This window comes from Passer domesticus, chromosome 5 (assembly GCF_036417665.1).
Source record: "Passer domesticus isolate bPasDom1 chromosome 5, bPasDom1.hap1, whole genome shotgun sequence".
Lineage (NCBI taxonomy): Eukaryota > Metazoa > Chordata > Aves > Passeriformes > Passeridae > Passer > Passer domesticus.
Window position 1 is genome coordinate 77,443,993 of NC_087478.1, and position 16,762 is coordinate 77,460,754.

Genomic DNA, 16,762 nt, shown 5'->3' on the forward strand with positions numbered 1-16,762 from the left:
CCGGCGCCGCTCCGGCCCGCGGGAGGGGGGGAGGCGCGGCCAGGCGCGGGGGGAGGAGGCAGCCGGGCAGGAGGCGGCGCCGCGCCGGGCCTGTTTCCCCTCCCGCCCCCACCCGCGCCGCTTGCGCAATGGTACGGTCCGGAACACGGCGAGCCGTCGCCCTGGAAACAGCGCGGGGCGCCGCGGCCGCCGGGCTGCGCTGCCCCGCGCCGCCGCCGGGGGCGCCACCGGGACCCGACCGGGGCCTCAGCGGCCACCGGGACCCGGCCCGGGGCCTCAGCCGGCACCGGGGCCACCCCCGGCTCCAGCACATGGCACACGGTGGCATCCAGATGGCTCTCGAGTGTACAGAGGGGGACACCACAGGCTCTCTGGGCAGTCTGGTGCAGTGCGTGGCACCCGCATAGGAAAGAAGTTATTCCCTGTGCACTTTCTGTGTGTCAGTTTGTACCTGTCGACTCTCGTCTCTTGTCCTCCCACCTGTCCTTGGTGTGACTCTCTAGTACTGGGGAGTCCAAAACTGGGTGCAGTACACCAGGGCTGAGGAAAGGGGCAAGATCAGTTCCCTTGACCTGCTGGCAGTGCTTTTCCTGATGCATTACTAATCCTAATTCTTGCCCTGCTTCCTGCCCTGGCGGTGGGTGCTGTGCTGTCACCCGTGGGTGACAGGTCCCCAGCAGGGCAGGGGTGGTGGGGCTGCAGAGAGCAGCACTGCTGCACAGAGTCACAGACTCAGTTAGGTTGGAAAAGAGCTCTGAGATCATCGAGCCCAACGTGTGACCAAACACCACCATGGCACAAAATGCCACATCCAGTCTTCCTTAAACACCTCCAGGGACAGTGACTCCACCACCTCCCTAGGCAGCTGTTCCAATGTCTAATCACCTTTCTGTGAAGAAATTCTTCCTAACGCCCGACCCAAATCTGCCCTGGTGCAGCTGGAGACTCCAGCTCAGTACTGTGCTCCAGCCAGCCCCTCGCTTCACCCCGGAATCTGCCACTGGGCCACCTCTGCACCGAGGTCTGCCGAGGCCATGCTGGGCTGGCTGGCAGCTCCTCGAGCTCTGTGGGAGCCCCATGAGGAGGGACAGGGGTTGTGCAGCTGTGGAAAGCAGCAAAGAGAAGGTGGATGGCTGCCTCACCCTTGCCAGCTGCTGTGGGCTGCAGCATGACCCTGAGGCAGTGTGACAGCCTGGAGGAGCAGAGTTTGGGAAGCCTCTGTCCAGGCATGCCTGCAGGAGGGATAGGACAGGGCTGGGAACAGCTCAGAGCTCTGGGTAGCTGTCAAGGTTGCTGTACATCTCTGCACAGATTGTTTTAGGGCCTCTGTAATGGGAAATAGAAAATCTTCTGAAAATGGCTTTCAGCTAATGACCTCTTTGAACTAGCTCTGGAAATTGTTGAGGTACTTAAATAAACCAAGCAATTTCTAGTGACTTCCATCAATTTCAAGAAAGAATGTTTGAAAACCATGTTTCCTAAGTGTCTGTAGCCGTGTGTAATGGTACCCGTGCACATCTCAACACTGGGCGGTATTGCAGCAGTGTTAAAAATGGCTTAAGTTCTACCAGAGATCAGGTAAGGCTTTTCAAAACAGTTTCAGAAGAGCAGGACTACCCTTTCTTTGTAAAGAAAAAGTTTGCATTCGTTCAACATGACAGGGTGTCTTTTTAATACTGTCTGGATTACTAAAATACTGCACAAATCAGCCTAGTTACTGGTGTGTTTGCTGTACTGATGCCTTCACTAACCTGAAGGAGAAGGCTCTATTTTAATCATCATTTACATTTATCTGCTACAGAAGCAGTCATGGTTCTGCCTTCATGTGCAGATTCCATATTAGTAGATTGCAGATTCCAGATTGGTAGATGTTGACTACTTAGAGGTTAAACGTTTAGGTTTCACTCTGCTTTTTTCCTTCCTTTTTGCTTTCATTTGGAGGCAAGGCGAGTTGAAGGACTCTGAGGCCCTGATCCTGCACTGAGTTCCCCATGCATATAAACATCACTATCAACATTTGGCTGTGGTTTGGCAGAGCAACAAAAGCCAGCAGTGCAGCTCCTATTATTGGCTCCAAAACGGGGCGGCCACATGATGTGAAGCGCTGACCTGGTATTCATTCACCCTGCCTGCTCGAGTTAATTCAAGAAGTTTTTGACAGGTTAACTTTTTACTAGCAGACTTTATGCCGGCTCAGGTGTCACTGTGCTCAGCTCCAGCCAGATCAGGTATCGTCTGCACCCCTGTGCCTGGCACGTGGCCACAGCAGGATTGGTGTTGGCCCTGCATCCTGGCTCGTTCAGCAGCAGCCTGATCACATGCCTTGGCCTGATCCCGATGAAATTTGTACTCCTGGGTGATCCAGCAATGCACAGACCTGGTTTTAGCGATTGTGGAAGCTGCAGTCGCACTCAGGAGCTGTGCTGGGGTGTTGCCCAGTATGAATTACCTTTGTAGGATTGTTTGTGCTGTTGGGAGGTTGGTTAACCATCAGGTTAATAAGCAAAAGATTAGGGGTGATAGGTTTATTTTTCTCTGCAGATCAGCTGTGCTCAGATCAGTTGTAGAGCATCGCAACCAAAATGGAGAATTTCCATGGAGTGAGGAGCAGGTGAAAGGTGTGGCATCTCACGGGCCTGTCGTGGCAGGGATTCCTTGTCTGGAGGCAGTGGGATCGCTCACAAGAGGGCTGAGTCCCGTAGACATCAGGCAACGTGTGAAGGAAATGTGGCACAGAAGTGTCTCAGTGATTGTTGCATTACTCATAACTGGCAAAGCTACAAGCAAGTTCTACAAGTCATTCTCAAAGAGTGCTAATGAAGGCTTTCACCGTATTATCCCAAACTCAGCTGCAGAGCCTTACCATGGAAATAATGTGGAATTTCCTCTCCCTGAGCCTTTCAAACCACATTTGAAGGCGAGTAGAAAAAGGTGTGCTCTTTGGGGCAGGAAAGCTTACCTGAAATACTTTTTTCTTTGCATCTTGACACATTGTGTCTGTAATGCCTCCTGTGTGTAGCCAACAGAAGTTAGATATTGATGATGCATTTTCTGGAGACTCTGAAGTTCTCTTTCTCACGTGTTATATTCTTAGACCATCTGTCCTTCTTTGTGAGCAGTTAAGGTTTACATGTTGAGTGGAACAGCCTGGAATTTGGATTTGTAATCCTAATCTACTGTAGTGTTGATCTGGGGGAGAGGAAGGCACAGTAGTTACTATTCTAGCAGATTTTTATTTCTCATTCTAAGTGACAGATGTGTGGAAATAGAGGTTTAGAAAGACAAAGTACAAAGTGCATTAAAAGGGCCAATTTATCACACGGTTGTTGGGTTGACTTTGTGTTTCCAGGAGTAAAGGAATATGTGCCATGTTTTTCATGATCTCATGTGGTATAAATAGGAGGTGGTAATCACCGTGTGATAAACTGCATTTTATTAAAAATCCCTGCCTGTCTCTTATGCACTCTGATGGCTGCTCCATCCCCCTGGAGCCATCTCTAGCATTCCAGCTCCTCGAGCAGCTCCTGACAGCCATGCTCTCTTTTAGAAAGCACTTGCCAGATAAATGCTTCATTTTTTTCCCTCCAGTTACCCCGGTATTCAGTGGAGGCTGTACAGTTTTGCTTGGCAGGGGTTCAGGAGGATTCACATAACTCACTCGTGGCTTCTGTGATTGGAAGCAGCTCGTGCTGATAGAGCTGCACTGTTGTCTCTCCTGCGTCTTTTATTGCATGGTTGGGCATGACATCCACCAGGTCTCTCTCCAGCTCCCATCTCAGCCTGGCCTTGTTTGTTACTTTTGCCTGTCAGTTGGCAGGGTAACTTTTCTTCTGCCAACCTACTCCATGTGCTTTCTGCATTTTCACAGCTTCAGCTGCAGAATGAAAAATTTGTGAATTTACCCACAGGAATCTTTGTAGCCTTTGGCTTTTTTCTTTTTTTTTTTTTTTGCCTCTGGGCAGTGGCCATTGGGACTGCAGGACAGAAGTGATGCAAAAACACTTGGACAGTAAAGCCCATGCTCAGCTAACCCTCTTCTCTCTTTTGATCCGTTTAAACTTAGATGCAGCCACACTCCATGGGGCTACAGTTGTCCTTCACAAGTTGGCTTCCAGACCTCCTTCATCAGATTTGAAGCATGACCACAAAAATCAACCAAGTTTGATACAACCCATGGTGTTAAACTGGGTTTAAAGTTGGTTTAGTGGAGCTTCTTCAAATTCAACTTGGGGAATGTTTTTTTGTGTGTGAATGAAATCAAAAGGGTCCTTTTGGGCCTGTTGCAATAGGACAGTAGTTAATGGTTTTAAACTAAGGGAGAGTCAGTTTAGACTGGATACAAGTTTTTTACTGAGGCTGGTGAAACACTGACGCAGGGTGCCCAGAGAGGTGGTGGCTGCTGCATTCCTGGAAACATTAAAAGTCAGGTTGGACAGGACTCTGAGCAACCTGGTCTAGTTGAAGATGTCCCTGGTCATTGCAGGGGGTTGGACTAGGTGGCCTTTCAAGGTCCCTTCCAAACCAAAGTTTTCAATGATTCTGTGATTTTGTGTTGCATGTGTGCATATCTGTGTGCATGCACACACACATATATATAAATCAGCATAGGGTGTTCAGTGAATGGATTCCCTTTGGAATTAATGCTGGTTTTTCATTTTCATCTTTGTGATCTTCCATTTTTTTGATCAGAGAATATAAAGAAAATGTAACTGATCAGAAGGTTTTTTGGAAATTATAATACTGGGATCCTTTTGCCTGTTGAGCTTTGTTGTGAAGACTAGGTCACTATGAAGCTTTCCTTAAAAAACAAAGTGAATTTTTGTACTTTGCAGGCTTCATTTCTCTAATAGGTGCTACATGAGGATGTATTTTAGGGTGATGTGGTTTGTCCTGCACAAAGGAATTCTCAGGTGGTTTATTCAAAATACAGTGTAGTGTGGATATGTGATTAGATGCTGGGGCAAAATTCAGAACTAATGTCTCAGTGCAGACTCCAGCTATAGATTAGAGCCTTTGGGATTTGGGTATTTTCTTCAGGTCTTGTTTTTACTTGTCAGTCAGTAGCTAACATGAACACAACTCTGCTGGTTTGAGGGGGAATGGTCAGAGGGTGTGAGGTGTGGGAGGTCGGGATTATATTCCCAGTTTTGCTGTTAAATTGGCCAGCAGTTGTTGCTGCTGTAACAGATTGAACCAAGCGTAAATGAAAGGATTGCTTGAAGAATCAAAACAATTTGTGATTGTCCAGACAACTCCCTCGAATGCCATGTGCCTTTCATGTCTGTCTGTCTGTCTGCTTCTGTGGGACAGGACTGTCTGGTGCTCGGGGCCCCTGCCCACAGGCGATTCCCTGGTTTGGCCATGCATGTCCCACCCTTCAGGGCTCCTGTGGAGCTTGGTACTCAGTGGTTAAAATCATCAAAGGGAAAGTGCTTGATGTAAAACCTCAAACCTGAAGTGTTTGCACTTCATTGTATTGGGTGCTATTTTAAGTGTTGGGCTTTGTCATTTCTTCGTTAGCAGTGCCAAGGAAGATCGAGATGGCAGGAAATATCTGATGCAATCGTTATTATTAAAAGCAGTGGCACAAAAACAAAGAAACCTTTCAGGTGGTAATTGCTTTCATAAGCCATTCCTGGGGATTGAACTCTGAGACCTCTACAACTTGATCTAATAGGGACAGCCCCTGCAGTCACAGCAGAAACATGTGTGTCTGACATGCTGTGCGGTACTTGTTACAGCAGCAGGTCTGTGAAATCTTCCTTTGTAACAGCTGTTTAGTCCAAAACCGAGCAGAGATGGAGGAATGCTCTGGGTGTGTAGCTCCACTGGTAGCCAACACGTTCACCCTGGGATGGGGGAGATGCTCTGGCCGTTGGCTGAGGCTTGGGCAGAGTGGTGCAGTCAGGGCAGATGTGCATTAAGTACGGGGTATTTGGCTGTCAGGGAAGCTGCTCCCTGTGCTCTCTGTCAGAAACTTCAAGGAAGAAAAGACATCAGTCTCTGGGCTTTCCAGTCAAGCCTTGCATGAGAGTGAGGTCCAGGGACAAGAAATTCATATATTCTTGTAAAAGGTAACCTCATAAGAGGGAGAGCTCAGCTTGGGGAGGGTACTGATGTGGCTGTGTGGCTCTTAAAACACAAGATTTTTGTACCCACGGATTACTGCGGCATTACTTTTGACTCCTCCCTCTCTGGACTGTGGCCACCAGCACATTTTCAGGTAGTAAATGGCATTCTAAAACTGGCAATTCACTTGAATTGGAGCAAGTTATGTCACCTGTCTTACGAGCACCGGCTCTGAAGTAAGTTCTTGGAGGATAACTGAAAAATAGGGCAATACTGTTTTGGAAACATGCCGTGAAAATGAGATTCACAGTTAGAGCTTGGCACAAAGGTGAGAGTTAGAAAATACAGTTTTATAAGGAAGGCAGGCTAAAGACACAAAATAGAATGTTATACTTAATGGAAGATTTGGATTGCTTCTGGCCAAAGGAAGGTTACTGTAACATACTAATCCTGGAAGTACCAGACTGTGCTAAATTCCCCTGATTTTCTGTAAGTTATCTGGTGCAACTATAAGGGGTGCATGAAAATATGGTTGTAAAGGGATGTCCCTTCCAGAAACTTCTTTTGTTCTTGCTTCTGTAATGGTTTCATGTGGAAACTCTAAACCCCCATTAAAGCAATTAATTTCACCAGCACGTGTTATCTATCTGTGCATGACAAAAATCTTGGAAATCCTCTCTGGAAATGCAGGGGTAAAATTAAGGGCAGGCACAAACAGGGCAGGAAGAAAGTATAGAGTTCACCATGCTGCAGGTGGAAATACCAATGGGTAGAACAAGATCGGTGTTTTACACTTGTTCTTTCAACTTGTGTCTGCACTTTTCATTTTAAAAAATACATAATAAACCTTTACCTACAGTATAATGTAAATTAATATGTGACCAGACCCCCACTCATGTACAACGATAATACAACTTTCTCTAGTTCTGATGGTTATACATTTTTTTTAATGTGTGCATACAGAAAAAAATATGCTAGAAATACAGCTTTTACTTCTGTTTCTTTTTCCCCCAGCATACATGCTGACTAAATTATGTGGAAAAGCCTCTTTCTTTCCACCATTTCACCCTTGAGATCTAGTATTTTCCTAGTCTTGTCAGTGTTGTTCCACGCTTTTTGCCAGCAATCCTGATCTGTATTCTTTCAGTTTCTTTTGGAACAGTGAATCCTTTTGCGAGGAGATTATTCCTTGATGCCCTGAAGCAGGAAACATAAACAAAAGTCTTCAGATGTATTGATATCTGTGAAAATATTTATAGAATGGCAATAATTGCCACAGGACATGGGAAGCAACAGGTAACTCAATAATAGTCCTTTGCATATCCTAGCATCTCTCCTGTGGCAAAAGATGTCTGATCATGTAATACCTACCTGGAGCTTTGTAGGATTTCAGGTTCCTTTGCAGGTTTTAGCCCTGCTTCATCCACGATGAAACTAAATCCCAAACTGTGTGTTCTTCATGGATGGGAAGTGAGTACCTGCAGCTTGACCTTGTTTGAAGTCCGGGATGTTTGGGCTCACGCTGGGTGCCCAGAAGTGTAGGCATGCAGTCAGGTTTTGGCAGCTGAGAGCTGAATGACTTCCCAGCGTCACATGCTGGGTTTGTTGCAGGGCCAGGAATCCAGCCCAAATCTCCTGGCTCCCTACCCACTCCCTGAGCAGCAAGGCCAGTCCTCAGCTCTGTTTCAAGGGATCGTAGAGAGCACTGGCATTTTAGCAAGTCAGCTGGCAGCTCCACTCTGTTTTGTTTAGAATGGTTCACATTCTTCCATCTAATTCCCACACTGAAAATTTCCAGCTTCCTATTTTTCCCAAGCTGTCCCAGCAAGACGTATTGAATATGCAGATATGGTGGCACACACGTGCTTTTCCTGAAGCAGCCCCTCAGAGTTTCTTCTGCATGTTTGTTTTACTCCAGCTCCTGTAATCCCCAAAGTGACATTAAACGGATTTTTTTGTTTAACCTTTGTATGAAACTCTCTCTCTGTCCCTTTATTTGTAAGGATATGTGGTTTTAGTTACATTTTGCTACATTCCCTTGTGCGTGGAGGAGACACTGTGTAAATGAAAACACATTACAATTATTGCACACCACGCACAAATGTCTCCTCAGACATCTCCCATGCATGCCTTCCCTAGAACATATTTTTGAATCTGCACATCACTGTGTTTTCAAGCCCGTTCATGTAGTAAATAACTTCTTTCTCTCTACAAGTGCTCAGAAACAGGAGGGCTGTTCACTCAGAGTCTTGGAAGTGCATCTCAGAGGCAAGTGAAATTGTGAGTGAGAGCAGGAGTGGGAGCCTTGCTAGCCCATTTCCTGATGCTGAATCTCTCTGTACAAAGCTGGCACTGGGCTTGACTGAAGAACTGCCTGCTGTCAGCACGAGCAAAGTCAAGACAGTGAAAAAGCTGGCTTCTGCCTCAAGTGAGGAAGTTGTTTTGCTGGAACAGCATAAATCCTTAATAGGATTTCTTGCTTCCCCTGCAGTGTAGAGACTCGGGCAATTCCCTCTTTCATCCTACACCTTGCCTGCTGCAAGGATGGTGCACATATCCTCAGACAGCAGCTTTCTGAGGGCCACACCTGCAAGCAAACCTCTAACCCCTGTGTGCAATACTGCCTGCTTCCCTCTCCTGCAGGATGAGAAGTTCCTATCTTCTCTGTGGATACACTGGTTTTGTTTTGGTTTTTTGGGTTTTTTTTGGTTTTTTTTGCAGGCCAAACACATTTTTCTTTGCAAGAACTTTGTAGTTGTCCAATAAAGCAGAGGTTGCATTCCAGATGTACAGCTGTTCCACCTACAGAAATTCCCCAGTCCTGTCTAGTCAACTTACTCAATAGCATGTTGCCAGAGAGAATAAATATGTTCAAGAGGTTGGGGAAAGAATCTCCAGGACTGTAAATATTCTCTTGGATTGTAGTGTAAAATGGGTAATTTTAATTTTCTCTATTTGGGTGGCAGTTGGAAGAACTTAACCCGCTGGATTTCTCCCACTTTCCCTTTAGTTTCAAGGGGAAAAACACATTATTTTCTTTAAAAAAAAAAACTGTCTCCTGTAGGTGGTCAGTTGCGTGTGGTAAGTTCTGCACAAGGTTTAGTGTGAGCACCAACAAAATAATAACAATATTAACATGTTTTCACTGGAGGATATTTATAGAAGTGTTCTATGGCCAGAGAGTGCCATTAGCATAAAGGTGTGATGCTGAGTGGGGAGGGGAGGCAGCTCTGTCCCTGCAGGGCACCTGGCCTGATGCCCACCCTGTGCCCAGGGTACAGTTTGGCCACAGAAGAGGCCAAAGCACTGGTTGCTTCCGAGAAAAATGCCCTTCTCTTTGAATTTTCCCAGGAATGAGAATCACTCAGTGCCTGCTCGTTTCCTTCTCCGGGTGTGATCCTGGGACCTGGTGACAGTCTCACGCCATGTGACACTGTAGGTGTGTGATCTTTCAAAGATGACATCAGCCCACACTGTGGAAAAGAAGCAGTCCTGCCCTCCCTGAGCTCTCCATAACAAACTGGATTGGAAACTGGTTGGCACTGGGAGTCAGAATATCCGAGTGCCTTCTGAAGTTTGCAGGATCGTAGTGATCCGAACTGGGCAGCCTTATCCAGCCCAGCTGCACCTGCTGTGGGAGCAGTGGCTTTAAAATCCATGTATGAAGGGCTGCAAAATGTGGGGTGTTACAATCTGGACTCTCAGAACAACTCGGGGCCAAACTCTCTGGTGCCAGTCATTCATGGGCTTGTGCTGCTGCTTTCTGAGCAGATGAGGTGTTAGATAAGCACCTGCTTTTTCCAGATAATTTAACCCCTTGGAGTTACATTTCTGGTGGCTACAGCATTTTTCATGTGCAAAGCAGGAAAGGAAAAACACAAGTTTTCCACAGGCACCTCTGAAATCTGATTCCTTGTTTTGAAGCCTAGGTGTGGGCTGAGCTATTTGGAGGATGAAATTGCCACTGGTGGAGTGCAGGATGTGCTCAGAAAGCCTCACCATGGGTGGAAAGTCAGTCTGGTGACAACTTGCACTGGTTGTGTTGATGCAAAGCAAGTTTTGATTTTGGTTAGCCCTGCTGGGCAGGCAGAGCTGTGGGAGGAGGAGATGGATGCTATTCTGGTGTCTGTACCAAAATGTCACATTAGAGTTCGTGTTGGCGAGAGAAGCAGGGAAAAAACACAGCTTTTTTTGGAAAGCTTTTGGATAGCTTTGGCAGTTAAAATATCTATATAATATGCTTTGAAAACTGAGGCAAAGTCAATGAAAATGAACAAATTTGAGTAAAGTGCACTAGCAGCTTCAGTTACTTTTCCAGTTGTTCTTTTTTCCCTTTTTGGGAAGGATTTACAAATCCTAGCACAAATACTGGGAACTTCATCTGTTACAAATCAGGTAATTTTACACAGAGCCATCTTGCAAACTAACACTTTGTTATCCATTTTTTAACACGCTGATTTTTTTTTCCCCTTCTTTGTATGGTGTTCTTGCACTTCAGGCCGTGACCTGATAACACAGGGGCTTTGGCAGCATCCTAGCTTTGTGTAATTCCTGTCCAGGAGGCTGATGTTCATTCTCTGTGCAGTTGTGCCCTCAGCCTTATGGCTGTGAACTTAAAAACAAGATCTGTAACAGGATACCTTTATGTTCAAATTGCACGTAAGTGATTGGTGCTAGAATGAAGTTGAGATACAAAATTATCTCCTTTTTGCTACAAATGTATATGCAGTCTATTCCCCAGACGGTTTGAATAGGTTTAGCTTAAATCTCTTGCACCCAGAATTAACAGGAAATTCCTTCATTGAAGTGTGACAGCATAGAAGATAAATTCTGAAATTGGTTAAATTGGTGTCATCTCCTGATATAGACAGGACTTTATTTATGGTGCTTCAACCTTTACCAAGTTTATTTTTAAAATAAAACACAGTAAGCATGCTTTAAAAAAAAGTTTTTTCTTTTTGGTTTGGAAACTGTTTGTGAAAACCATGAAGTTGATGCAATTATACACTTGGGCATCATTCCCAAAATGTTCTGTATTTGAATCCACTGTATTTGAGCAGGAGCAGCATTTAATTGACAGCAGAAATATTTGATGGTTGAAAGAATGGAGAAAGCAAGCAGATTTTAATTTTGATCCAAATTCAGCAAAAATGAGTAAGGATGTACTTACTTTCAGGCACCTGGTTTAATGCTTTACTAAATGGAGGTAAAGCTGCACCACAGATTTACTGTGTTCAACCTGTCACTTGGCCCCTCCTGCACTTCTCTTTCCCTTTCTGTAAGGTGAAGGAAAAATAGTGGCTGTCAGGGCTGTGGGCTTTAAGGGATGGGTGTATGGGCTTGCTTTGCAAGTCTAGGGTGGAGGAAAAGCTGGCCATTATTATTTTTATTAGACTGGACTTTATAAGAACCTCTTTGAAGAGTCTGTTAGGAAGGATAAAAATTATAATGAATTTGGATTTTTTCCAGTGTTTTATTGTTTCCTTTGGAAATGTACATGTCAAGCTTTGCTGGCAGTGTTTTACTGACAGGAGGGTATTGATGTGACCCAGTCTGATGCTGGTCCCTGTGACCTGCACTGAGGTGCAGAATGTGCAAAACACTGCAGTAATCAGTGCATCTCCATTTCCTCCAGTCATTCACTCCTGGAGAGTTAAGAACCACTGCAGCAACAGTTTCACTGTACTTTGAATATTTGATTCCCTTTGGCAGTTGATGCAATGATTACAGAGTATGGAACAAGCTAAAAGGAATCTATATCCAGAGCAGAAATGAGGTCCAGGCCTGTGAGATGTGGAGACATAAATCTTGGTTTGGGATGGCTCCACTGGGACGGGGGTAGCTGGACAGCCCTTTAGGGAGGATGAAGGTTCTCCATGCTTTCCAAGATGAGAGTGAGGAAGAGAACACTTAAAGTCATCCAGCTGTTTCCATCCCCTGGCCTGTCCCAAAATCTCTGCGGAGAAGTTGCTTTGACTTGGACTGCCTTGCTGTGCCTCCTTGCTCATGTTGTCAGAGAACTTTGTGTTCTTACGCTTCCTAACCTTCAAGGAGGGCTGATGGGTGTGCTCATAACCACCATAATCTGAGCCCAGAGTTCTCACACAAATCCTGCAGGCAGCATCAGCTCCCCAGCAGGACCAGGGCTGCCCTCCTGCCACTGCTTGAGGGGTCTGTGCTGGGGTCAGACACAGCAGGTAGCAAACCTTGGCAAAGTTGGCCTCTGGAAAACAAAGGAGGGATGTATGTTCTTCTTTTTGCTTTTCTCATGTTTTACTCCCCTCTAGGGTTAATCCTTCTTCTAAATTTAACATTTGGGAAAGCTAGACATTAGCTTGATGGCCTAAAGAGATGGAATCTTTCATTCTTGGAAATCTGAGTTTGGGGGAGCAGCAGCATGGGCTTCCTGATCCTGCCTGGGCTTGTGTTTCAACCTGACCCCCCCATGGCTCCTTTGAGGGGGCCTGGGGAGCATTTCTGAAGATGAAACTGTTAGTGCAATTTAAGGAGATGGAGTGCTTGTCTGGAAAGGAAGGTGTGACACCATGGGCATCTTAAATAAGCTGCTTGTCAGTCAGCAGAGGATAATGCTCGGTACTTCTCTCAAATATATGTATCTAGATTTGTTAGATTTATAATTATACATAGTAGAGCTGGTCTAATTTCTTATGGGACTTTCCCATATAAATAGAGGATGCTAAGAAGGTTTCACTTTGTGATTATGGATGATTGCTGAAGCCCCAGAAACCCTGGTATTGTAGTAGTCGTGGGAACAAGAAGTGCAAAATTTGGGCTAGACATGTCCCGGTTTAGGACTCTGGCTCTCAGCTGAGGCTGCCAACATGCAAATAGATATCTCATGTAAAATGGAACTGGATGGCTTGGATCTGGCCATGGGAATATCACAAATGTGGAGAGTTTCCAGACAGCTCTATACCTGCAGGGATGGGTCTGTGTTGCTTCTTTCTCAATTTCAAAAAATCTAAATCAGCTTTGTTTCAGCATATGCAGCTTCTGCTGAGTCTCTGCACTTTTCTTTGGGACATTTTTTGCTGGTTTCAGATTGGCTCAACACTAGGATTTAATCTGCTGTAGGAATGAGTATGAGTACCACTGAATCCCCTTGAGAGGAAGGAGGATCATGTCCTGATTAATCTTTGGAGTTTGCTTCTTTTCTTGTAGCTGGTGAGACAGTCTTGCTCCAAGTGAGCTCATTGCCTGTCATGAAATACTGTGTTGAAAATGACAGCGTTCATTAGGCTATACATATATTTTGTATTTTGCACAAATGAGAAATTGTTTTATTCATAGAGTCATTATCCTTTGTACGTATTCTGGTTTTAAATGGCAAAAATGTTTAGTATCTAGCTGCTTTTGTTGTCTGGTACTTCTGCTTTATTTGCAAGCTTCCTCCATTCTTGCTCTCCCTCGTGAGGCACTTCAGGGACAGCTGTCACTGAGTCTGCTGAGACTGGCAGGTATATCTTGGCATTTGCTGCACTACATGCCCTGGTGACAGTGAGGCTGGATGTCATTGGCCAGGGGAGTCATGGAAAAATGAAAGGGCAAGGTAGTGGTGAAAGGAAATCTGGATCTGTCAGCAGGGGTGACAGGTGATGAGATGCAGAAAAAGGTACTGCATGAGCACATCAGGAGATAAAACCGAGCCTGTAAGTACCAAAAGAAACAAGCAGGATATAAGCAGGAATAATCTGCCTTTCCAGCAGAGACAGACAGTGCGTAACAATTCAGTGAGGCGAGGCAATGTCAAGACAAAAGGGCAGACGTGATACACTGGGATACTTTTAAGAAGGTTTTATTACACCTTCTGTAGCACCCCAGCTGTGTCTGGACCTACGGAGGTGGCTCCAGTTGCTGGTTAAGTAATAATTGCAGTACAAATAAATGAATGCATTTAGATCTGGGAATGTTGACACCAGTACAGCAGTGTGGTGGTACAGTGCTGAGAGAGGACAGGCTGGCAGCAGGGGAGCAGCACAGAACCAGACTAGTCAGGGTGTGGTGAGATAAAAGATGATTTAGGTTTCTGTGTGAAGACTGCAATTTACCTTCAAGTGATTTTGGCTTTTTTTTTCCTTTTTTTTTCCCTTTTTTTTTTTTTTTTTAAATCTACACTCCCTCTAAAACTGGTTCAGCTGAATGGGCAAGTATGTGACTTTAATGAGATTCCTGAAGTCTTAGTAAGAGCTGTGGTTAAAGCCTGTCTGCCAGAAGCAGATGGATAGCAGGACGTTGTGATACATCTCTTGATGCTGTCAGCAGCAGGTCCATGGCACAGAACCAGAGGGCAGGGATTCCCCTTGGAGCAGCACATGGAAAGCCTCCTTCCTGGGTGTGCTGGTTTTGGCTGGAGTGAAGTCAATTTTCGTCATAGTAGCTGGTATGGGGCTGTGTTTTGGATTTGTGCTGAAAACACTGTTGATAACTGGGGGATATTTTGGTTATTGCTGAGCAGGGCTTGCACAGAGTCAAGGCCTTTCCTGCCTCTCACCCCACCCTGCCACTGAGTGGGCTGGGGGAGCACAAGGAGTTGGGATTGAACACAGCTGGGATAGCTGATCCCAACTGCCCAAAGGAATACCCCAGATCACATGAAGTTGTGCTCAGCAATACAAGCTGTGGCAAGGAGGAGGAGGAGGAAGAGGGGTTAAACCAAGACACTCACAATGCATCTCTACTGGCTCCTTAAGAGAGGAAACTCCACTTCAGTGAATCTCCTTCACATCTTGAGAAGTGTCTTGTGTCAGAGAAAGCAGTAAGTGTTTCTGGATGCACTGGACATTGTGAGGCGTTAAAAGCAAGCACTGAACTCCAGTCAAGCTGCAAGAATAAACAGGAACTCCAGCTCTTGATCATTACAGCTAGAGTGTATGTCCAGTTCTCCCCAGACCAGAAGAAATCAGACAAGTTCCAGAAATGAGGAATGCTGGAAGTGATGTTTTCTTTCAACTCCTTACAGTACTCAGTAAAGATCTGTGTCACATTTGGGGACATCCTGAATTTTTAAGAAACAATAAGGGTAGGATAAGGAATTTGCATGAGTAACCCTCCCTTTCTCATTTATCAGGGCTGTCTTCCAGCAAGGGTTCAACTCTTTTCACGGTCTGCCAAATCTTTGCAAATGATCTCACGGACGTGACCTCCCTTTCTTGGAGTCTTGCAGCTTCCCTCCAGCAAACATGGCAGGGACAGTGTTGGGAAAGCAGTGATAGCTCTCCAAATGCTTCGCTGTGACTTTGGAAACTGGATGTGTAAATTTATGCTTCATGCACAGTTGTCACCTCTGAAAAGTGAACAAAGGCAAACACAGGTACAAACTTCAGGCAGCCAGCCAACACAGGAGACAGTTGCCTAGGGCAGCAGACTGTTGAATGCAGCAGAATGCCAAGGCTTACAAAGATGAAGGCTTGCTGCCACTGTTCTGCCCTCTTAGAAGCATTAGACCTTTAATCTAAGGGTTGAGATTCATGTCCTGTTTTCAGGCAACAGCTCCTTACTTGGCCCAGGTGATCCTTAGCGCTCTGGGTGCAAACATCAGAGCTGCAGTGCTCAAGCAAGTTCACTTCTGCTGTGTCAACCTGTGGGTTTGGAGTTCTTCCTCCTGCTGCTTCTTCCCTTAGCATAACAGGAGTGGTCTGAGTTGGTGTGAGTGGGCTGCTGCTGGTTTGGGGTGAAAGTGGGAGTCCCTTGGATGGGGAAGGATGGGGTGAGGGTTCTGCCTCCAGTGAGGTTGGGCTGTCCTACCTCAAGCTTTGCTGTCTCCGTTCACCCCACCTCTCATCCTCACAAAATTTCACTGATGTCTCCCACCCAGCCCTGCTTGAGCGAACAACCTCTCAAAACTGTTTGAACCAGTCCTGCAGTTGGGCTTAAAAAATAACCTAAGCTTTTTATTTACAAAATCAAAACCTCGCATTCAGGATTTTGGTGGCAAGTAGAAACAGACACAAGAGGGGAAGACCATATTCTTCAGACCATCAGGCAAGTGCTTTTCAGCTTTTGGTGCGGAAGTTGCTGGCTGAGCCTAAATCCCTGCAGCAATGCCTCTCCTGCTATTATCACTTTATCTGAAGTCATAAACACAGCCAGCGAAGAAATTATTTTCAGCACCTTAAAAATTACTTCCATAATTCACATATTAGCTCAATGGCAGTTGCTTTCACCAGCAACAGATTTTAGGTAGAATTCAGAGTTTGAGACTTTTCCTGCTGAAGGAACTCCTTTAGTTGCTACCTTTGACAGGATATTAGGCTGGCTGCATAAGCCATCTTATCCCATACAGCAAAGCTTATGTCTTGTGTTTCAAAATAGGATGACAAGCACTTGTTGGTGCTCATTGGCAGTCAGGTTGCTGCCAGCAGTATTCATAACACTTTACTGTTGTTAATCATCGTCTGCCTGTGCATATTAATACTTCAAATGAGATATTAATGCCATGTGTTTCTGGACCAAGTTTCATGTGAGCATCCCCCAGGCTTTCCCAGCTGGAAAGGTTTTAGTTTCCACCATGCCATGGTGCTGTCAGTGGGCCACCAGTGCAGGGCTGCCTGGTGGTGTGTCCTGGCTGCCCCATCACTGCAGGGCTGCCTGGTGGTGTGTCCTGGCTGCCCCGTGAGTGCAGGGCTGCCTGGTGGTGTGCCCTGGCTGCCCCATCACTGCAGGGCTGCCTGGT

At 45.8% G+C, this 16,762-nt stretch overlaps 1 protein-coding gene across 1 annotated transcript in view; it reads left to right on the forward strand.

The window, feature by feature from the left end:
- WNT5B (Wnt family member 5B) overlaps window positions 1-16,762 on the forward strand; it is a 67,629-nt gene that overhangs the window by 33,722 nt on the left and 17,145 nt on the right. The window lies entirely within an intron of this gene.